The 24,474-nt window shown below is 40.3% G+C and overlaps 1 long non-coding RNA gene across 2 annotated transcripts in view; it reads right to left on the reverse strand.

Moving 5' to 3' along the window:
• Window positions 1-416: 416 nt before the first annotated feature.
• LOC140859799 (uncharacterized) overlaps window positions 417-24,474 on the reverse strand; it is a 94,394-nt gene continuing 70,336 nt past the window's right edge. Inside the window, exon 3 of one of the 2 annotated variants that reach the window (XR_012143537.1) lies at window positions 417-574. This is a non-coding gene — a long non-coding RNA (uncharacterized lncRNA). Of the gene's footprint in view, window positions 585-24,474 lie in introns of both variants that reach the window. The other variant, XR_012143536.1, reaches the window with a different exon arrangement.

A 24,474-nucleotide genomic window follows, 5' to 3' on the forward strand; every position in this document is an offset into this window, starting at 1 on the left:
TGGGCTTAAAGTATATTTTAAGTGAGCCCATTAGTTTCTCTTGGGCTTGAGGGCCCAAGAAGCTTAATGGGCCAGGTCAGGTTGGGCTTTTGGGTTTTGGGCCAGTCTAAGAATTTTGGAGTTTAAGTCTAGCGGTCAGCAGCTCGAACAAGTCCTTGGAAAAATAAATGTTCGTAAATATATATTTAATTCATGCATGCATTTTTATTAGATATATAAGTATTATTTTTAAGAAAATAAATTAAATATATATTTACGGACAAATTTTCATGAAATAAAGAAATATTGAAAATTTTAAGTTCATGCATCATTAAGAATTTTCATGATAAGTTTAAGAGCATGTTATGAAAAAATATTTTTATGGAACTTGAAGTGAAGGTGGAAAGTGATGTGGTTGGAGGCCGGGATACCTGGGCCCGGTGACCTTCCTAATGATGTATAAGTATGATGAGCCTATGGATCCAGCTGAGAGGGCTGGTGAAGTGGCAGCACAGAGGTGGAAACCCCACCGCCGCGTACGTTGGTTTATAGATTGATCAATCGCTCAGTATGATGCCACCGACATGGATACGACCTGTTGAGAACTAAGAAAATATGATAAGTTAATTTATGATATTTATGATGATACATGTTATAGTATGATGATTAAATAGTATGATTTTATTTCATGTTTATATTCATAATATTTTAAGAGCATGCACGTATAATTATTATTCACGTATTTTATATGATGTGTGCTTGTGTGTGGTTTCATTTTGTTATATAAGGATAGAACGTGCTGAGCCTCTAGGCTCACTAGATTTAAATGGTGCAGGTGAGCAGAATAATAATGAAGTTAATGTGCTCCCGACTGGCGGCGAGGGCGTATGAGCATCCAGACGGCTAGTACCCGTGACCATCGCTCAATTATGAATTTTATGTTGAGACTAGAACATTTATTTCCGCATATGTTTTATTATTAGATTTTTATTATTTATTTTATAAGTTTGCATGGATTTTTGTCAAGGAAATATTCTTTAGGAATTTTATTATGGCAATCTTATGAAAGATTATTTAGTAATTAATTTTAAGTAGTTAATTGCATGCAAGTACTTTTATTGTATTTATTGTGTATATGTATTTTAAATTAAGTAAAGTATTTTTTTAAAAAAAAAGTACAATATATATATATGTATGGGCATATATATATATTTATATTTATTATTTTATAGTTAGAGAGTTATTTTAAAAAAAAAAAAATTTCACTAGAAGTTCTAGGATGTTTCACCCCTTGCGCAAGCGCGCGTGAGAGAGAGCCTCTTGACCAATCATTCTTACAATTTCATAAAGTATAACACAATATAATCTCACTCATTTTCTCTTTTTTATTTAATGGAGACACTCCACATGCCTTCCATATGGCAAGTCCAATTTCCATTCATTATGAGAAAAGCCTAATAGTAATATCAATGTCCAAAAATCCCCCACATGAATGGAAAATGAAATGTAAACAAAGATGTTTGTGATAAAGTTCAACAGTTGAATCCTGCACAGGATAGGTAGGCATTACCCTTTGAGTCTTCCCTTGTGACAGTATAATTATTCACTGGTTGATAGTAGATACGATGTATTTGAACTATACATCCTTTTTTTAAATAAAGATATACTTCTCACAGGACTCTTCTTATGTGAGAGAGAAGTGGGGCAGCTTTGAAGGAATTTCAAAGCTCAATTTTAGACCCTCTTACATAACCAGACATGTGTTCTTGGCAAAAACGAACACAATCATGAGAACTGTACATCCTTTGGTTTAAATAAAGATATACTTCTCACATGACTCTTCTTAATCCAATAAGTTCTCATGATTGTGTTGTTTTTGCCATGAACACATGTCTGGTTATGTAAGAGGGTCTAAAATTGAGCCTTGAAATTCCTTCAAAGCGACCCCGGCCACTTCTCTCTCGCACATAGGTGATTCTTTGTTGAATTCCATCAGAATCATTAAAAGTCATATTCTTATACTCAACATTCACTCTTTGCAATAGGAATAGACTGAGGATAATCCCCCACAGTGATCTACCAAACCAGTACGATTACGTTGTCCCATTGAACCTATTTTTTGTGATCTCTAGTCAGCGTAGGTTGGGTTTTTCTTCGCACCAATTTATTCTATAGGCTTCAGTCTCATTTCTTTTGACGATTTTGCAACTAACTCTTTATTTAACCCTTTGGTTAACGAATCCGCTATATTATCCTTTGACTTTACATAGTCAATAGAGATAACTGTAGTTGAGACTAGTTGTCTAATGATATTGTGTCTACCACGTATATGTCTAAATTTATCATTATACATATTGCTTTGTGCCATTTCGATCACAGATTGGCTATCACAATATATGCATATAGCCGGTACAAGTTTCACCCATCCTTGAACATCTTATAAGAATAGACGCAACCATTCATCCTCTTCAGCTATAGAAGCCCAGCCATATTTTACAAGATTAAGTGGTTAAAAATGATTAAGAATAGATTAAGGACTTAATTTGGATTATAAACAAAAAATTTGGAAAATCATTCTCGGGTGAGTTCGGATGGTCCGAAACCAAGTTCGGAAGCTAAGTTGGATTTCGGAGGGTGGGGTGAGATCGGATGATCCAATCCCAAGATTGGAGCGTCCAAAATCCATCAGTTAGGTGTCCGATGTGTTGTCAACTTGGGATTGACACGTGGCTACGATCGGACCGTCCGAAGTGCAAGATCGGACCGTCCGAAGATGTGGCTCAACAGGTGTTGTGGACTTTGAAACATGGTCTCGCATGCATGAGTTCGGACGATCCAAAGTCCAGTTTGGACCGTCCGATCATGGCTATCAGGCACGTGGCCAAGAATATGCAGGATCAGATCGTCCAATCCCTAGATCAGATCGTCCGATATCTGCCTATAAATCTGGAAACCCATTTTCTTTGCCAATTCAACAAAATTCTCTCTCGTTTCTTAGTAGTTGTAGGGGCTTCCAGTCTTCTTTGGCAAGGGACGGGCCTTGGCGATGCGTCTCTGGAGTCGTAGCGGAGTTGTGCCTAAGTTATGGGGCAATCGACAACAACGAGATAATGATGGACGGATGTATAATAATATGAGTTTTTAGAAATAGTTTGGGAGTATCTATTAGTTAGTTAAGGCTTCTAGAATGATTAAAAATGAATTAAGGGCTTAATTTGGATTATAAACAAGAAATTTGGAAAATCCTTCTCGGGTGAGTTCGGATGGTCCGAACCCAAGTTAGGAAGGTCCGAACTTTAGCAGTTCGGAAGCTAAGTTGGAGTTCGGTGGGTGGGGTGAGATCTGAGGATCCAATCCCAAGATCGGAGCGTCCGAACTCCATCAGTTATGTGAGACCTCGATTCTAAACCACTAATCTCGGAGTAAACAACAATTAAGCGAACAAGAATCCAAGAGTAAAACAATTCAAAGTTTTTTTTTTTTTTAAAACACCGCGCGCCCGCGCGAGAAACCAAGCTCGCGCGTGCGTGGGCTTCAACAACCGAGACCCACCAAAGGCTCGCGCCCGCGCGAGGTACCAAGCTCGCGCGCGCGGGCAAACAATTCAGAGGCCCAACGGAGGCCTCGCGCGCGCGCGGAAGGCCTGGGCAGAAAAATGCTCAGGCTGCAGAAAAATAAAGAAAGGATTCCGCGCTTGGTCCGACATGCCTTCAAATACATATGCAATAACAGGGTGTAGGGAAACATGCCATAACAAGTCATGCTTTCAGAAGGCCTAAAAACAACCAGAAGTCTAAATCGATACAACAACAACATACTTCGATTTTAGATTACAATCCGAATACAAACTAATTCGAATAACAAAACATATCAAGTTCGAGTTCTAACATGCTTCAATATTAAACTAGATAAACATGCTAATTCGACTTCTAAACCGAGTCTCACTTCTACTACTTGCCCTCGAAGCTAACCTGACTTGTTCCTGCCCCACCTGTTGCCAAGTACACATACAAAACAAAGCAACAGCCGGATAACCGGTGAGAACGACATTCCCAGTAAAAGCAACATAACAAGTAATACAAGTAACAAACATGCTTTCAATACAATAACGAAATCAATAACATCGTAATGAAATGCATGTCTTTAAACAGGGATATCAAATCTGATAACGAGGGATTGCTGCTGTGCCTTTGGGATCCCGAGGATAAGATCACGTAACAACTCACCGACTCTCCCAATCGAGGTGGTGCCATATATCTCACTCCTCTAGACTTTGAGCAACTATAATGAGTATGCTAGCACCAGACGAAACGACTACGACCTGGGCCACTCAATCATAGTTCCCAAACGTCTAAACAAAAAGGGCGGTTCTGCCCGCTGAAACAAGATTGGCTCAAGATGAATGCATAACAAAACATAAAACATAATTCTTTTAACAAAAACCAATACAATCAAACAATACACAAGTTCCTCATGCTAGAGCAAGTGTAGATGCAAGTATGTGATTTCAAAAGGGAAAACTCGAGAACCACAGTCCCGAGTATGCTATCCCGCTATGATGACTGTTTTTACCTTTCAATGCAGTAGCTCCAACTCTGGATAAGCTACAAAAGAGATTGTATAAACAACTACACAATCTAACAACAACAAGGCAACGGTTCAAGGAAAACTCTTTATACCGTTCTTCGTCCAATTCTCTGAAACGATCAAACAGTTGCTAACTCTGGGCTTGACAACTCCAAACGAATCTGTTCAGATACAAGAGATGATTGATCAATAACCACGATCAACTTACAAGCCAAGTTCAAACTCAAAAACGGTTCAAAATCTCCAAAAACTCAAACCGACGGCATAACGGCTATAACTGAACAAACCGCCAACGCAGACAGCAGTTCAATACTGATAACAACTCAATTCAATGCTAATACAACAACAACAAGACAAACCCAACAAATCTCAAAACCATGATTTTCGAAAATGGCTTCCAAAAATCATAACAAATCCGAACGTCGCTCTATTTCAAAACTGACAGATAATAAACGATCAGAACTCTGTAGAGAACAATATACTCGAATCTAGAACGATTCTAACAACATCCAAAAATTAGAATGTATCCGATCGTAGAAAAACTTACGATATAACAGAGCTCTCACTGCTGTGATCGATAATCTGCCTTCAGAAATAAATTCCAACGGACGGATCGAGCTCGGACTGGATTTGGAAAGCTTAAAGAAGCGTTTCCTCAAGCTTTAATGGAAGGAATCGATGGAGAGGAAGAAGGAGGAGAAGTGAAGACTAAGTCAAGTCTTTTCCAAGTGTAGATAATATATTAAACTCAAAATTTGCGTTTTAGTCCCTGAAATTTCCAAAATTTGCAAAAAGGACCCTGATCAAAATCAAGTCGGCTTGTGAACTCTGCAATCTCCGATTAACTCAAATAAACTCATTTAAGATAAAAACGGGGCGTCACAATTCTCCCCCACTAAGAAGAGATTTCGTCCTCGAAATCAACGAGAACCACAACTCAAAGATAGAATAAAGAACTAAAGACAGTAAGAAGAACTCACGTCATCCGAATAGCTCTGGAAAACGCTGTCTCATGTCAGACTCTGTCTCCCAAGTCGCTTCCTCAACACCGTGACGGCTCCACTGCACCTTCACTAACGGAATCAACTTGGTCCTGAGTTGCTTTTCTTCCCGATCAAGGATCTAAATCGGTCGCTCAAAATAGCTCAGAGTCTCGTCTAACTCGGTTTCGTCAGGCTGAAGGATATGAGAAGGATCTGGATGATACTTTTGCAGCATAGAGACGTGAAAAACGTCGTGAATACCAGATAAAGACGGAGGAAGTGCAAGTCTGTAGGCAAGATCGCCTATCTTCTCGAGAATCTCGTACGGACCGATGAATCTCGGAGATAACTTTCCTCTCTTACCGAATCTGACGGTGCCTCTGAACGGAGAAATCTTAAGGAATACACGGTCTCCCTGCTCAAAACTCAGAGGTCGACGTCTGACATTCGCATACTTTGCTTGTCTATCTTGAGCTGTCTTCATTCTGGTCTGAATGACCTTAACCTGTTCTGCCATAACTCGAAGCATATCCGGCCCCAAATCTGGTGACTCAGATAAATCATCCCAAAACAACGGAGATCGGCATTTCTTACCATACAATGCCTCAAAAGACGCCATACCGATACTCGCTTGGAAGCTGTTGTTGTAAGAAAACTCGACAAGAGGCAAAGAATCCTGCCAACTAGTGCCAAAGTCTAGCACTACCGCTCGCAGCATATCCTCCAACGTCTGGATAGTCCGCTCTGACTGTCCATCTGTCTGAGGATGATAAGCTGTACTCAGATGCAATCGAGTACCAAGCGCCTCTTGCAAACTATGCCAGAAGTGCGAAGTGAATCTCGGGTCTCTGTCTGAAACGATCGACTTCGGCACCCCATGCAATCTCACAACATTGCTAACATAAAGCTCAGCCATCTGATCATGACGATACGTCATCCTGTAAGGAATAAAGCAAGCTGACTTCGTCAATCGGTCGATTACTACCCAAATGGCATTGCATCCTCGAACGGATCGTGGTAACTTCGTGACGAAATCCATAGAAATGTGATCCCATTTCCAATCAGGAACAGATAAGCTGTGCAATAGACCACCTGGTCGCTTCCGCTTTGCTTTCACTTGCTGACAGTTCAAACACCGTGACACAAACCTCGCGATGTCGCTCTTCATTCTCTTCCACCAGAACTGACTCTTTAGATCATTGTACATCTTACGACCTCCAGGATGAATGCTAAACCGACTGCAATGAGCCTCTCGGAGAATACGCTGTCTCAACTCCGAAATATCAGGCACAACAATACGGTTATTCACAAACAAAACGTCATCTCTAACCTGGAATTCTGACTGATGCCCAGTTTTGACTTTCTCTACTGAAACCTGAATGCTCGGCTGAGACTTCTGTGCTTCTCTGATTGCAACAAACAACTCCGGCTCGGCTTGAATAGCAAACACTCTGATAGTCTCCCTATCTGTTTCAAACTCTAAACCAGAAGTGCAACAATCATCGACCAACTGAGAAACACCGATAGTTGAAAGAGATAAAGAACAAAGCTTTCGGCTCAAGGCATCTGCAACTGCATTCGACTTCCCTGGATAATACTTGATCTCACAGTCGAAATCCTTCAACAGATCTAACCATCTTCTCTGTCTCATATTCAGCTCTGCCTGTGAAAACAAGTACTTAAGACTCTTATGATCAGAAAAGATCTCGAAAGACTCACCATAAAGATAGTGACGCCAGATCTTCAAAGCAAATACAATCGCTGCAAGTTCAAGATCATGAACAGGATAACGAGTCTCGTGCGGTTTTAGCTGCCTCGATGCATACGCTATCACATGCTTATGCTGCATAAGAACACAACCCAAACCTCGGTTAGAAGCATCACAATACACTGTGAAACCTCCAGTACCCTTCGGAATAGAAAGAATTGGAGCACTGGTCAGTCTCCTCTTCAGATCAACAAAGCTAGCCTCACAATCTGTAGTCCAGACAAAAGGCGCATTCTTCTGAGTCAGCTGGGTAATAGGCTTGGCAATAGACGAGAAACCCTCGATGAAACGACGGTAATAACCAGCTAAACCCATGAAGCTTCGGATCTCAGGTACTGATGTCGGTCTAGGCCAATTCATAACCGCTTCGATTTTGCTGGGATCGACAGAAATCCCATCTTCAGAAATAATATGACCGAGAAAGACAACTCGATCTAACCAAAATTCGCATTTCGATAGCTTGGCAAACAACTGCTCAACTCGCAAAATCTGCAAGACGATTCTCAAGTGCTCTGCATGGTCAGTACGGTTCTTCGAGTAGATAAGAATATCATCGATGAAAATAATGATGAACTCATCTAAATAACGCTGAAAGATACGGTTCATCAAACCCATAAAAACAGCTGGAGCGTTAGTCAAACCGAACGGCATGACTATAAACTCAAAGTGACCATACCTCGTTCTGAATGCGGTCTTAGGAACATCTTCCTCTCGCACTCTCAGCTGATGGTAGCCTGACCTCAGATCAATCTTAGAGTAGACAGAAGAACCCTGCAGTTGATCGAACAAGTCATCTATTCGGGGTAAAGGATACCTGTTCTTAACTGTAGTCTGATTCAATTGACGGTAGTCGATATAGAGCCGCATAGAAACATCCTTCTTCCGAACGAATAGAACATGAGCATCCCAAGGCGATACACTAGGTCTGATGTAACCCTTGGCAATCAAATCCTCAAGCTGCTCCTTCAACTCTCTCAATTCAACAAGTGCCATACGATAAGGAGCTTTTGAAATAGGTTGAGTACCTAGCACTAAGTCAATGCTGAATTCAACCTCTCGAATGGGTGGCAATCCAGGAACATCTTCCGAAAACACATCAGCAAAATCTCTAACCACTGGTAAGTCAACCAAAGTTGGGCTAGATTTCAGTACATCAACCGCATAAACCAAAAATCCTTCTGCACCTCTCTGTAACAAACGAGTCATAGATAACACTGAAATCAAAGGAATTCTAGATCGAGAACCCTTACCAAAGAATTTCCACTCGTCTGCCATTTCAGGTCTGAACCTGAAAACTTTCAGAAAACAATCAACTGTTGCCCTGTACTTGGTCAAAGCATCTATACCGACAATACAATCAAAATCTGACAACCCAAGCACAATACAGTCGAATTCTAACAAATTCCCCTCGAAACAAAGTTCACAGTTCCTGACTAGTCGGACAGAAACAATTCCTCCACCCAAAGGTGAAGTAACAGCTACTACTGTAGGCAACAATTCAGTTGGCAAAGCATGCAATAACACATATTTCTCAGAGATCAAGGAATGGGAAGCACCTGTATCTATCAAGACATGAGCAGAATGACCGAAAATCGAACAGTTACCTGCTATGACATCGTCAGGTGCTGCCTGAGCCTGATCCTCTGTCAATGCAAAGACTCGTGCTTGCTGTCTCGGAGGCTGATTTGCACTAGAGCTACCTCCCTGTCTGTTCTGCTGTTGCTGGGGTTGGAAAGAGTGCACTGCAGATGACTGCCTCTCCGGCTGAGCTGCAGGTCTAGACGAACTCCCACTCTGAGCTCTATCTCTATTACGTTGAGGGCACACTTTAGAGAAGTGTCCCGGTTGCTGACATGTGTTACAATTGCCGAAGACTCCCACACACTGATCCGGTGAGTGTCTTCCTCCACACTTGCTGCAGTACAAGGATGATGACCCAGAACTCGGTCCTGAACCGAATTGCTTCGAACCACTGGAACTGGACGAACTGTTCCCCTGTCTCTTGAACTGTTTACCTCTTGCCTTGTACTGATCCTTTCTGTTTCCCCCACTGTTTCCACCTTCATACCTCTGCTGCTGGTTCTGATGTTGAGGTGGCTGATTCTGGTACTAAGATGGTTGGTTCTGATACTGCCTCTGCTGCTGAGGTGCCCCCTGATTTCCTCTTTGCCTCCACAAGCCTGCTTCTGCTCCCTTTGCGTAATTCATGGCATCCACAAAGTTGCTAGGCCTGTTGGTGTTAACCAACGTGAAGACATCGGGGTTCAACCCGTTGATGAACTGATCTGCCTTAGCTTCTTCATCTCCGGCAATTAGCGGTGCAAAACGCAACAGACTATCGAACTTAGCCACGTACTCTTCAATGTTCAGATTCCCTTGCCTCAAATTTGCAAACTCTGCTCCCTTATCCTTACGATACGAGATAGGGAAAAACCGCTTATAAAACTCAGATTTAAAAAGAGTCCAAGTAACCTCTGTACCTCTACTCTCAAATGCTTTCTTTGTCATGATCCACCAGCTCTTAGCACCACCACGCAGCTGATGAATTACTAACCTGATTCGGCGGTCATCTGTGTAGTCAATGGAATCAAACAACGGATCCATATCATCCAACCAACTCTCACAGTCAACTGGATTTTCTGAACCCATCAACAATGGCGGATTGAACGACTGAAACCTCTTCAGCAAGGTTTCCATAGGAGTCGCTGAAGCATCCAACTGATCAACCTCAGTGCTAGCTTGCTCAGTCGCAGGGATAACTGGTGGTGTGTTTCTGTTTATCACTCGACGAGGACCCATCTGATAATCAAAGGTTAGCACACGAGATATCTCAATCGCTACCATCAGTGCCCTTACAACCGCTTGGAATACCGAATACCAGTCGAGAACAGAAACAGTTATATCTCAAGTAGATCATGCTTTATTAATTTAAATCACACAACCATGTAATTCAAAAAATGCTCAAACAATAAAGCATGCTCGCATGGAATTAAGTACACAATTAAATAATTCAAACACATGCGAGGAGTCATTGCACACAGACTCGATCTACCCCGCTCACTCTAGTTCGACCAAGAATCTTAACTCTCTGATACCACTTAATGTGAGACCTCGATTCTAAACCACTAATCTCGAAGTAAACAACAATTAAGCGAACAAGAATCCAAGAGTAAAACAATTCAAAGTTTTTTTTTTTTTTTTAAAATGCCGCGCGCCCGCGCGAGGAACCAAGCTCGCGCGTGCGTGGGCTTCAACAACCGAGACCCACCAAAGGCTCGCGCCCGCGCGAGGTACCAAGCTCGCGCGCGTGGGCAAACAATTCAGAGGCCCAACGAAGGCCTCGCGCGCGCGCGGAAGGCCTGGGCAGAAAAATGCTCAGGCTGCAGAAAAATAAAGAAAGGATTTCGCGCTTGGTCCGACATGCCTTCAAATACATATGCAATAACAGGGTGTAGGGAAACATGCCATAACAAGTCATGCTTTCAGAAGGCCTAAAAACAACCAGAAGTCTAAATCGATACAACAACAACATACTTCGATTTTAGATTACAATCCGAATACAAACTAATTCGAATAACAAAACATATCAAGTTCGAGTTCTAACATGCTTCAATCTTAAACTAGATAAACATGCTAATTCTATTTCTAAACCGAGTCTCACTTCTACTACTTGCCCTCGAAGCTAACCATGCCTCTTCTGACTTGTTCCTGCCCCACCTGTTGCCAAGTACACATACAAAACAAAGCAATAGCCGGATAATCGGTGAGAACGACATTCCCAGTAAAAGCAACATAACAAGTAATACAAGTAACAAACATGCTTTCAATACAATAACGAAATCAATAACATCGTAATGAAATGCATGTCTTTAAACAGGGATATCAAATCTGATAACGAGGGATTGCTGCTGTGCCTTTGGGATCCCGAGGATAAGATCACGTAACAACTCACCGACTCTCCCAATCGAGGTGGTGCCATGTATCTCACTCCTCTAGACTTTGAGCAACTATAATGAGTATGCTAGCACCAGACGAAACGACTACGACCTGGGCCACTCAATCATAGTTCCCAAACGTCTAAACAAAAAGGGCGGTTCTGCCCGCTGAAACAAGATTGGCTCAAGATGAATGCATAACAGAAACATAAAACATAATCCTTTTAACAAAAACCAATACAATCAAACAATACACAAGTTCCTCATGCTAGAACAAGTGTAGATGCAAGTATGTGATTTCAAAAGGGAAAACTCGAGAACCACAGTCCCGAGTATGCTATCCCGCTACGATGACTGTTTTTACCTTTCAATGCAGTAGCTCCAACTCTGGATAAGCTACAAAAGAGATTGTATAAACAACTACACAATCTAACAACAACAAGGCAACAGTTCAAGGAAAACTCTTTATACCGTTCTTCGTCCAATTCTCTGAAACGATCAAACAGCTGCTAACTCTGGGCTTGACAACTCCAAACGAATCTGTTCAGATACAAGAGATGATTGATCAATAACCACGATCAACTTACAAGCCAAGTTCAAACTCAAAAACGGTTCAAAATCTCCAAAAACTCAAACCGACTGCATAACGGCTATAACTGAACAAACCGGCAACGTAGACAGCAGTTCAATACTGATAACAACTCAATTCAATGCTAATACAACAACAACAAGACAAACCCAACAAATCTCAAAACCATGATTTTCGAAAATGGCTTCCAAAAATCATAACAAATCCGAACGTCGCTCTATTTCAAAACTGACAGATAATAAACGATCAGAACTCTGTAGAGAACAATATACTCGAATCTAGAACGATTCTAACAACATCCAAAAACTAGAATGTATCCGATCGTAGAAAAACTTACGATATAACAGAGCTCTCACTGCTGTGATCGATAATGTGCCTTCAGAAATAAATTCCAACGGACGGATCGAGCTCGGACTGGATTTGGAAAGCTTAAAGAAGCGTTTCCTCAAGCTTTAATGGAAGGAATCGATGGAGAGGAAGAAGGAGGAGAAGTGAAGACTAAGTCAAGTCTTTTCCAAGTGTAGATAATATATTAAACTCAAAATTTGCGTTTTAGTCCCTAAAATTTCCAAAATTTGCAAAAAGGACCCTAGTCAAAATCAAGTCGGCTCGTGAACTCTGCAATCTCCGATTAACTCAAATAAACTCATTTAAGATAAAAACGGGCGTCACAAGTTAGGTGTCTGATGTGTTGTCAACTTGGGATTGACACGTGGCTACGACCGGACCGTCCAAAGTGCAAGATCGAAGCGTCCGAAGACGTGGCTCAACAGGTGTCGTGGATTTTCACACATGGTCTTGCATGCATGAGTTCGGACGATTCGAATGAAAGAGTTGATGCCCCGTTAGCCAACTTGTGGCTAAGGGCTTTGAGAGTCTCTTTTTGTAAACAATCTTTGTTTAATATAATATACGTTCTTTAAATGGCGTTTATTTTATCTTTCTTCATATTGTTATATTGTGATATACTATTGTTGTTTAGATGAAGACCTTGAATATACTAGAGTCCATGTAAGATGTGATAGTACATTGGGATGACTATCATGAAACACATCTTATAATCACTGTATATTCTAAACTGTTCCTAGTCAATTGAGCCGTCCGCAAATGAGGATAAGGATCGCTCGAGATTGAGACTAGCATTTGCGATGCCGAGTACCACGTTTCATTGGTATGGAACATAAAGATGTTCAAAGCATGCAAATGGATATTCATATGATGAATGATCGAACTACCCTATCCGAACTTTCCAAGTGGTTATCACTTATCGAGTGGATAAAGTTCGCGGTTTTGGTTGTACACCATTAGTTCTTACTACTTGAAACATCATGGAGACTCTATATGCTAGTACTATACTTTGACTCGTTTACCGACTCTATTGGGGTCATCAGGTGTCGGGATTGGGTGCAGTTACGACACATATAGGAGTCGATGCTTTGTTGTCAAGGATTCACCACATGCTTGCGAGTGTGGATATCCTATGCAATCTGAGGAGATATTAGTGTGACGAATCTTTGGCCAGAGTACATGATGTGTTTTAGGTTACTTGGTTTCCTAGTAGCACATGCGATGTCACTATTTTATCTTCAAGATGCATTGCATAGTTATCGAATCTCGTACGACTCTCATTGTACCAATGGTTGTTGATTCGATCGGGATATATGGATGAAGGGACCGTACTGTTAGCTAACCAAAATCTACTGGTTCTTGCAGGCACTATCAGTGATACCTAGGGAATCATGGGGCGATGTTGCTAGACGCTCTTACCATGATTCGATGGGCAAGTCGGAAATTGTTGTTCCGAGTCACAAGGAGTTGTGAGCCCACGGCTAGCTGTATCCCTGAACCATTGAGGGTCACACAAGTAATGGATTTCTAATTCCCGTTGAGATAATTAAATTTAAAGAGTTAAATTTAGTGGATAAAGAAGTAGGACTTCTTATTTAAGAGTAGAGGGAGTAAGATTTCCTAAAATGACATAGTGATGGATATTTTTGGAAACCACTGAATTCGGATTCAGAAAATTTGTCTTGACTTTAAAAAGATGCAAAAATGGTTTCTGTGCACATTGGTGAAATTGGTTTATCAATCTGAGTCACGATGAATTTTATATTAATTTCTGAACATGCGGGCTTTGCTTGTCAGTCTTGAACTTATGACTAATGGGTCCTAAGCTGTTAGTAGCCCACATTATAAATAAGTTATTGCAGTACAGAAATTGAACAACCAAGGTCATAATTTCGAAAACTTAGAGAGCTTTCTCTCAAGGAATTCGGCCCCCCCCCTTTCCTCTACTGTGTTCGAAAATTCAGTCTGTGAATTTTTGAATTTGCAGATTGATTTAACAGATCATATCTGTTCTATCTCATCGTAGAAACTTTTGATAGAATTTCTAGTGCAGTCTATCAGAGGGATTAAATTTATGTTCGTGGACCTGATTGAAGAATTGTTCGTTCATCAGTTCCTGGGATATACAACAAGAGCAGATTAATCTATTGGTGTCCATAATCTCGCTTCGAGATTTCAAGGTAAAATTTATATTGTTTAAATTTTATGTTATCAATTTTAATCGTAGGAATTTGATACCCATGATATGGAATTGTTCCATATAAAATTTTAAAACTTCCGCTGCAACGGGTATCACTTTTTTTTCGATCCGAAGAACGACCGTGTTCCAACAGTGGTATCAGAGACAGGTTGTTCTCGGATTTTACGATTAAAATATTGTTCAATTGTACAAGCCTCGATTTTTCAGAAAAATAAAACGAAAAAATAAAAAAAAATTTAAGTTTCCGGGGGGCTGCCCTGCGCGCAGCTGGGCCGCGGATACGGCCCAGCAGCCCAGCGTGCTGGGCTAGGGCAAACGTTGCCCTAGCCCAGCATGCGGGCGCGGCCCAGCGAAGGGCTGGGCCCCCGGCCCGATTGTCGGGGACTGCCCGGTATCGTCCCGGGCAGCCCAGAAAAATTAAAATTTTATTTTTTTTTAAATTTTGAATTTCAGCCCGTTAATTGTTATCGGGCCCAGTTTTTGGCCCGATTGAAAATTGTTTCAGTTGGTCCACGAGGCAATGGGTCAAAATTATTTGAGCCCAAAATTTTTTAAAAAATTAATTTTTGGATAAATTTTGAATTTTGGAAATTTATAAATTTAATCCAATAAATTAAATCTTTAATTATTAATTTTGGTACAATTGATAATAAAATATGATTTTATGTATAAAATTGGATTTTATATGTAAAATATGATTTTATGGATAAACTAGATAAAATATGATTTTATATATAAAATAAGATTTTATGTATGAAATATGATTTTATCTATTTAAATTTTATTGCCATTGCATGTTATCCAATGAATTTTACATTTGGTTTTATTATTGTTGTTGTGTTTTATTAATGGGCCTGGTTTATGGACCAATATGAATTGTCATATGTAATATAAGTGGGCCTGGTTTATGGCCCGTTCCCACCCCTAAAATATGTATCCCCTACTTGTCATAGTAATTTATTGTAAATTTACTACAAATAGTGGGAGATTTTGAAGATGAAGGTGGGCCCAGCAAGCAATGATAAATACTGAAGAAATGTAAATTGAAAGCACAATGTAATAGGATTGCATTGCATACTTGCATATCACCTAGGATTGGACTTAGACTCGTGATTGGCAACCACGGGTCGATTAGTAATGGAATCGATCATCCTAAAATATAATATATGATATTATTGTTGTATGCATGTTTAGACTAAATTGTATGAATCCCGCAAGCATACACAATTTTGAATGATGAGACAAACCTTTTCAAAATTAAAATCCCTTATTTTAAATTTTATTTAAAATTGATATCAAGATTAACAAAAGGGAATTTAAATATTGTTTAAATGTTCCTTCCATCAACGATTAATGTATGAGATGCTACCCGCGGGCATGGTCCGGCTCATATTATTGGGGGGCTCGTTCGTCGGAAAGCTGTACATTGAATCGACACATGTTGTAAGTTGGGTGGAACTCCCATGGGATTGGCTCATATTATTGGGGATCCACATGGCGATCGTCCATCACAACTTAATATTGATGGGTCATCTTGACATGTCACAATAAACAGCGTCATATTATTGGGCCCTTATTGGACATGAGGTAAATAACATGGGGATTGTTTTGGAAACAATTGGGCTCTATATTTTGAAGAGCATGGTTGGCTGATATTATTCGGGACCATGTTTTGTCAATTGAGCTCCATGTTCCCACTAAAAAAAATAATTCCCTCGTTTTCACTAGAGGGTGGTGGAATCGTTAAAATAGTGGGAGTGTAATTCATAAAATTAAACTCGCCTTATTTTATGTCTTAGTAAATTAATTAAACAATCACTGATTATTGTCTGTTTCTTTTCAGTATTTCATTAAGATGAATTCGCGCAATCCACTATTATCTATTCTCGAACAAAACAAACTGACTGGCGCAAACTATACGGAATGGTTCCGTAAGTTGAAGATTATCTTTACCTCGGAGAAGATGTTCTACGTGTTAGAAAAATCTCCTCCGAAGGAAGCACCAGCTGATATAAGTCCGGAAGAGTTGGCCAAACTTGATAAATGGTGGGACCATGATATCAAGGCAAAATGCTATATGCAAGATTCGATGTCTGATGAACTCCAGAGGCGATTTGAGGATACCGTGAATGCTGCTGACATTCACGTACAACTCAAGGAACTTTTTGGGGCTCAATCGAGAGCTGAAAGGTTCGCTACTATAAAAGAGTTAATGACGTGTCACATGCGTGAAGGGACTTCGGTCCGTGATCATGGGGTACGCGTGATTTGGCTTATTTAGAAGTTGGTAACGCTTGAATTGGTATTGGAGCATGAACTCAATGTGGACTTATTACTTCTCTCTCTTCCTTCATCGTTTGACGGTTTTGTGGTAAATTTCAATATGAACAAGATAGAGGCCTCCCTTGAAGAGATGGTCAATATGCTTGTAACTTATGAAGCCACTTTAAAGAAGGATAAACCGGTTCTCTTGGTGGGCTCCTCTTCTTCTGCTAAAAAGGGGCCAAGTACAAAGGGTAAGAAACGTTCTGCCCCATCCAAGAAAACCGGACCCGAGAAGAAAAACAAGACAAAGGCTTCAAACGTGGAAAATCCAAGGATGTTTGCCATCACTGCAAGAAACCCGGTCATTGGAAACGTAACTGCAAGGAATATCTCGAGCAGTTGCGAATTGCAAAGGGTATGTTTTATATTGAAATAAATGTTTCACTTAATACTACTTCTTGGGTATTGGATACCGGATGTGGATCTCACATTTGCAATGATTTGCAGGTGATGACAAGAAGTCGCAAGCTTAGGATGGGTGAGACCCAGCTGAGGCTCGAAAATGGTTCTCGAGTTGAAGCCAAAGCTGTGGGAGACATTTGTTTAATTTTGCAGAATGATTTTAAGTTATTTTTGAGAGATGTTTTATATGTGCCAGATTTGGTTAAAAATATTATTTCTATTTCTATGCTTGATAGAGATGGTTTTTCTTGCAATTTTTTGAATGGGATTTGCAATATTTACAAGAATGAATGTTTAATTGAATGTGGACAACTTGAAAACGATCTATATAACTTAAAATTAAAAGACGTTCCAATTAATTATGTTGATAAACCGGTAACAACAAATAAAAGAAAAATTGATAATCAAAACCTGACAAACCTTTGGCATGCTAGGCTAGGTCATGTTTCCTCAAGGAGGATGAACAAGCTAGTGGGAGAGGGCATGTTTGATATGAAAGAGTGGGTGCCCAGTGAGCCAACTTGTGGCTATGGGCTTTGATGACTCTTTGTACAAACGATCTTTTGTTTAATGTAATTTACACTTTTATTAATGGCAATGACTTTATATTACTTCATATTGTTATATTGTGATATACTATTGTTGTTTTGATAAAGACCTTGAATATACTATAGTGTATGTAAGATGTGGTAGAACATGGAGATGTCTATCATGAAATACATCTTATAGTCACTGTATATTCTAAACTGTTCCTAGTCGATTGAGCCGTCCGATAATAAGGATAAGGATCGCTCGAGTTTGAGACTAGCATTTGCGATGCGGAGTACCACGTTTCATTGGTAGGGAACATAGAGATGTTCGAAGCATGCAAATGGATATTCATAGGATGAATAATCGAACTACCCTATCCGGACTTTCCAAGTGGTTATCATTTATCGAGTGGATAAAGTCCGCGGTTTTGGTTGTACACCATTAGTCCTTACGACTTGAAACATCATGGAGACTCTATATGCTAGTGCTGTGCTTTGACTCGTTTACCGACTCTATGGGGTCATCAGGTGTCGAGATTGGGTACAGTTACGACACATATAGGAGTCGATGCATTGTTGTCAAGGATTCACCGCATAATTGCGAGTGTGGATATCCTATGCGATCTGAGGAGATATTAGTGTGACAAATCTCTGGCCAGAGTACTTGATGTGATTTAAGAAATGGTTTCTTAGTAGCACATGCGATGTCACTAATTTGATCTTCAAGATGTATTGCATAGTTATCGAATCTTGAGCGACTCTCGATATACCAATGGTTGTTGATTCGATCGGGATATTTGGATGAAGGGACCGTACTGTACGCTAACCAAAATCTACTGGTTCTTGGAGGCACTATCAGTGATACCTAGGGAATCATGGGGCGATGTTGCTAGGCGCTTTACCATGATTCGTTGGGCAAGTCGGAAATCGTTGTTCCGAGTCACAAGGAGTTGTGAGCCCACGGCTAGCTGTATCCCTGAACCATTGAGGGTCACACAGTGTAATGGAGTTTTAATCCCCGTTGAGATAGTTAAATTTAAAGAGTTAAATTTAATGAACTAAGGAGTTGGACTTCTTAAATAAGAGTAAGGGAGTAGGATATCCTAAAATGACATAGGGATGGACATTTTTGGAAACCACTGAATTCGGATTCAGGAAAATTTATTTTGACTTTAAAATGTGCAGAAATGGTTTCTGTGCACATTGGTGAAATCGGTTCATCAATCGGAGTCACGATGAATTTTATATTAATTTCTGAACGAGCGGGCTTTGCTTGTCGGGCCTGAACTTATGACTAATGGGCCCTAAGCTGTTAGTGGCCTGCATTATAAATAAGTTATTGCAGTACAGAAATTACACACAACAGGTCATTATTTTGAGAGCAGAATTTCGAAACCCTCCTCTCTCTCAAACATATTTCGGCCGAACCCCTCCCTCTCTGTCAGAGAAATTCCGGTCTGTGATTTTGAATTGCAGTCAGGAATAACGAATCAGATTCGTTTAATCTCTTCGCAGAAAAACTTCTGATAGATTTTCTAGTGCAATCTATCAGAGGGATTTAAACCCCATTCGTGGACCTGATTGAAGGAGTTCATCAGTTCCTGGGAGAGACAACAAGAGCAGATTAATTCTGTTGGTGTCCATTAATCTCGCTTCGAGATTGAAGGTAAAATTTAATTAATTGTTATTTGAATTTTACACACATAATAATTTAATCGTTGAATGGTTGATACCCACACCATGGAATTGTTCCATGATAAAATTTTTAAACTTCAGCTGCACCGGGTATCAATCGTGATTGATCTGAACGCCAGTTTTCCAACAGTGGTATCAGAGCCAGGTTGCTCAGATCAAACGATTAAATTAATCGATTGTACAAAATTTTTGAATCTCGTTTTTTGGAAAACAAAATAAATATTTTTAAATAAAATTTTTTTTTTCCGGGGCAAAACCCGGGCAGCGATTGGATCGCTGCCCGGTGGGGCAGCAATTGTTGCTGCCCCGGGCGGCGCCAAAGGGGGCGCCCAAAGGGGGCGCACGGCGCCGCCCAGGACGGCGACCGTCGCCGCCCAGGGCGGCGCACGGCGCCGCCCAGGGGCGGCGTTCGGCGCCGCCCAGGACGGCGCACGGCGCCACCCAGGGGCGGCGCCAGGCGCCGCCAGGGCAGCGAGAGTGCTGCCCTAAGGGGGCAGCCGGGCTGCCCCCGGCCCGCGCCCCGGGTGCGGGCCGGCCCGGGAGTGTCCCGGGCGGCCCGCGGGAAAAAATTTATTTTTATTTAAAAATTAATTTTAATGTGTTAAAATTTTATTTTTGGTCCGGTCAAAAATTGTTTTTGATTGGTTCACGAGATTTCGGATCGAATTGTTCGAGTCCGTAAATTTTAAAATTGATTTTTGGATAAATTTGAATTTTTGGAAAATTTTAATATTTTATCCTTAAATTGAATTTTGAAATCAATTATTTTTGGTACAATTGATGATAAGATATGATCTTATGATATATTAAGTAAAATATGATTTTATCTGTAAAATTGGATTTTATAGATGAAATATGATTTTATTTGATATAGAGATAAAATATGATTTTATATGTAAAATGAGATTTTATATAAAATATGATTTTATCTTGTTTAAATTTGAATTGCCACTGCATGTTATCCAATAAATTAATTTTGAATTAAATGTTATTGGATAAGGATGATCGATTGCCATGACCAATTTTGTAGGTGTATGTTAGGAATTTACATTTTGTTTTTATTGTTGTTGGTTTTATTAATGGGCCTGGTTTATGGCCCGATATGAATGTCATATGTAATAAAAGTGGGCTTGGTTTATAGCCCGTTCCCACCCCTAAAAATGTATCCCCTACTTGTCATTGTTATTTATTGTAAATACATTAGATTTAGTGGGAGATCAAGATTTGAAGACGGTGGGCCCAGCAGACAATAAAGACTGAAGAAATGTAAATTGGAAGCACATGTAATAGGATTGCATTGCATACTGCATATTACCTAGGATTGGACTAAGACCCGTGATTGGCAACCACGGGTCAATTAGAAATGGAATCGATCATCCTATATAATATTTGATATTATGATTGTATGCATGTTTAGACATAATTGCGTGAATCCGGCAAGCATGCAATAAATTAAATATGATGAGACAAATATTTTTATAATTAAAAATCCCTCATTTTAAATATGATTTAAAATTGATATCAAGATAAATAAAGGAAATTTAAATTTGTTTAAATGTTCCTACCTTCCATCAACGGTCAATGTATGTGATGCTACCCGCGGATACGGTCCGGCTCATATTATTGGGGGGGCCCGTCCGTCGGAAAGCTGTACATTGGATCGACAAATGTTGTAAGTTGGGTGGAACTCCCATGGGATCGGCTCATATTATTGGGGGATCCACATGGCGACCGTCCATCACAACTTAATATTGATGGGTCATCTTGACATGTCACTTTAAACGGCGTCATATTATTGGGCCCTTATTGGACATGAGGTAAACACATGGGGGTTGCTTTGGAAGCAATTGGGCTCTACCTCTTGAAAATTATGGTTGGCTGATATTATTCGGGACCATAAGTTTGTCAATTGGACTCCATGTTCTCACTAAGGAAAAAGTTTCCCGTTTTCACCAGAGGGTGGTGAAATCGTTAAAATAGTGGGAGTGAAATTCATAAAATTAAATTCGCCTATTTTATGTCTTAGTAAATTATTTAAACAATCATTGATATATGTCTGTTTTTCTTTTCAGTATTTCATACGATGAATTCGCGTAATCCTTTATTCTCGATCCTCGAACAAAACAAGTTGACTGGCGCCAACTATACGGAATGGTTTCGGAAGTTGAAAATTGTCTTAACTTCGGAGAAAATGCTCTACATGTTAGAGAAAGCACCTCCAAAGGAAGCACCAGCTGATGTAAGTCCGGAGGAATTGGCCAAGCTTGATGCATGGTGGGACCATGACATCAAGACCAAATGCTATATGCAAGCCTCGATGTCTGATGAACTCCAGAGGCGATTTGAGGACACGGTGAATGCTGCTGACATTCACGCGCAACTCAAGGAACTTTTTGGGGCTCAGTCGAGGGCTGAAAGGTTCGCAACTGTTAAGGAGTTGATGACGTGCCGCATGCGTGAAGGGACTTCGGTCCGTGATCATGGGGTACGAATGATTTGGCTCATACAAAAGTTGGCGACCCTTGATTTGGTGTTGGAGCATGAACTCAATGTGGATTTACTGCTTCTGTCTCTTCCTTCTTCATTTGATGGATTTGTGGTAAATTTTAATATGAACAAGATAGAGGCCACCCTTGAAGAGATGGTCAATATGCTCGTTACATATGAATCCACACTTAAGAAGGATAAGCCCGTTTTCTTGGTGGGCTCCTCATCTTCTGCTAAGAAGGGGCCAAGTATGAAGGGCAAGAAACGTTCTGCCCCACCCAAGAAAATCGAGCCCGAGAAGAAGCAAAAGACAAAGGCTTCAAACAATGGAAAATCCAAGGATGTTTGCCATTACTGCAAGAAGCCGGGACATTGGAAGCGTAACTGCAAGGAATATCTTGAGCAGTTGCGAACTGCAAAGGGTATGTTCTATATTGAAATTAACGTTTCGCTTAACACTACTTCTTGGGTATTGGATACCGGATGTGGATCTCACATTTGCAATGATTTGCAGGTGATGACAAGAAGTCGGAGGCTTAGAATGGGTGAGACCCAGCTGAGGCTCGGGAATGGTTCCAGAGTTGAAGCTACAGCCGTAGGAGACGTTTGTTTAATTTTGCAGAACGGTTTTAAGTTATTATTAAGAGATGTTTTATTTGTTCCGGATTTAATTAAAAACATTATTTCTGTTTCTATGCTAGATAGAGATGGTTATTCTTGCAATTTTGTGAATGGGATTTGCAATATTTACAAGAATGAATGTTTGATTGGAAATGGACAACTTGAAAACGATCTATACAACTTAAAACTAAAAGACGTTCCAATTAATTATTTTGATAAACCGGCTACAACAAACAAAAGGAAAATCGATAGTCAAAACCCGGCAAACCTTTGGCACGCTAGGCTAGGTCATATTTCCTCAAGGAGGATGAACAAGCTAGTGGGAGAGGGCATGTTTGATATGTCTGATATTAACTCTCTACCTACTTGTGAATCCTGCCTAAAAGGAAAAATGACTAAATCTCCTTTTAAGGGGAAACCTGAGCGTAGTCAGAATCTGTTGGATTTGATCCATACAGATGTTTGTGGTCCATTTAGAGTAGGGACTCAACATGGCCACACCTACTTCATTACCTTTACTGATGATTATTCAAGGTATGGGTATTTATATTTAATGAAATATAAGTCTGAAGCATTTGAAAAGTTCAAAGAATTCAAGGCTGAAGTAGAAAACAAGCTAGGTAAAAGTATTAAAGCACTTCGATCGGATCGAGGTGGAGAATACTTGAGTACCGAGTTTTTGGACTATCTGAAAGAGAATGGGATTCTCTCTCAGTGGACTCCTCCTATGACACCACAGCTTAATGGTGTATCGGAGCGTCGTAATCGAACTTTGTTGGACATGGTTCGATCTATGATGAGCTTCACTGAGCTTCCACCTTCGTTTTGGGGCTATGCGCTTGAAACGGCGGTATTGTTGTTGAACAACGTCCACACTAAAGCAGTGGACAAAACACCATACGAGTTATGGAATGGCAAAGCTCCTAAGTATTCGTACTTGAGGATTTGGGGATGTCCTGCTTACGTGAAGCAGACAGTGGGAGACAAGTTGGATAGTCGATCCAGCTTATGTTATTTTATGGGGTATCCGAAAAATTCAATCGGATATTATTTCTATTATCCTAATGAAACAAAGGTGTTTGTTTCTAGGAATGCCACCTTCTTGGAGAAGGAGTTCTTATTGGATAAGAAAGGCGAGATGATGGAACTCGAAGAGGTTCGAGAAGAACCCGAAATACAAAATAACGATCCTACACCTCAGGAACCATTGCTGAACACGCCTGAACCTAGAAGATCCGAGAGGACTTCTAGACCTCCTATTCGATATGGTCTTCTTCTTGAAGGGGATCAAGATGAACCCGACATTGGATGTGATCCAAGAAACTTCAAGGAAGCAATTTCTGATGCGGATTCGAATTTATGGCTTGAAGCTATGCAGTCAGAATTGGATTCGATGCATACAAACCAAGTTTGGTCTTTGGTAGATCCTCATGATGGAATTTTTCCAATAGGGTGTAAATGGATCTACAAAAGAAAGCTTGGGCCTGATGGTAAGGTATTGACCTACAAGGCGCGATTGGTGGCGAAAGGTTATACTCAAAGGCAAGGAGTTGACTATGATGAAACCTTTTCACCAGTTGCTATGTTCAAGTCCATAAGAATCCTTATTGCCATCGCTGCATGGTATGACTATGAGATATGGCAAATGGATGTGAAGACTACTTTTCTTAATGGAGACATTAAGGAGGAAATCTATATGAAGCAGCCTGAAGGGTTCACATCCATGGGAAGCGAGCATAAGGTATGCAAGCTTCAGAGATCAATTTATGGTCTAAAACAAGCATCAAGAAGTTGGAACCAGAAATTTGATGAAACAATAAAAGATTTTGGTTTCATCAAGAACCCGGAGGAACCTTGCGTGTACAAGAAAGTAGTTAAGGATGCGGTGACATTCTTAGTACTTTATGTTGACGACATCCTACTCATTGGGAATGACGTAGGGATGTTGCAGTTAACAAAGATATGGTTATCAGGTAGATTCTCGATGAAGGATTTGGGTGAGGCATCCTACATTCTTGGGATACA

The sequence above is a fragment of the Henckelia pumila genome, chromosome 4 (assembly GCF_033568475.1).
Source record: "Henckelia pumila isolate YLH828 chromosome 4, ASM3356847v2, whole genome shotgun sequence".
Classification (NCBI taxonomy): domain Eukaryota; kingdom Viridiplantae; phylum Streptophyta; class Magnoliopsida; order Lamiales; family Gesneriaceae; genus Henckelia; species Henckelia pumila.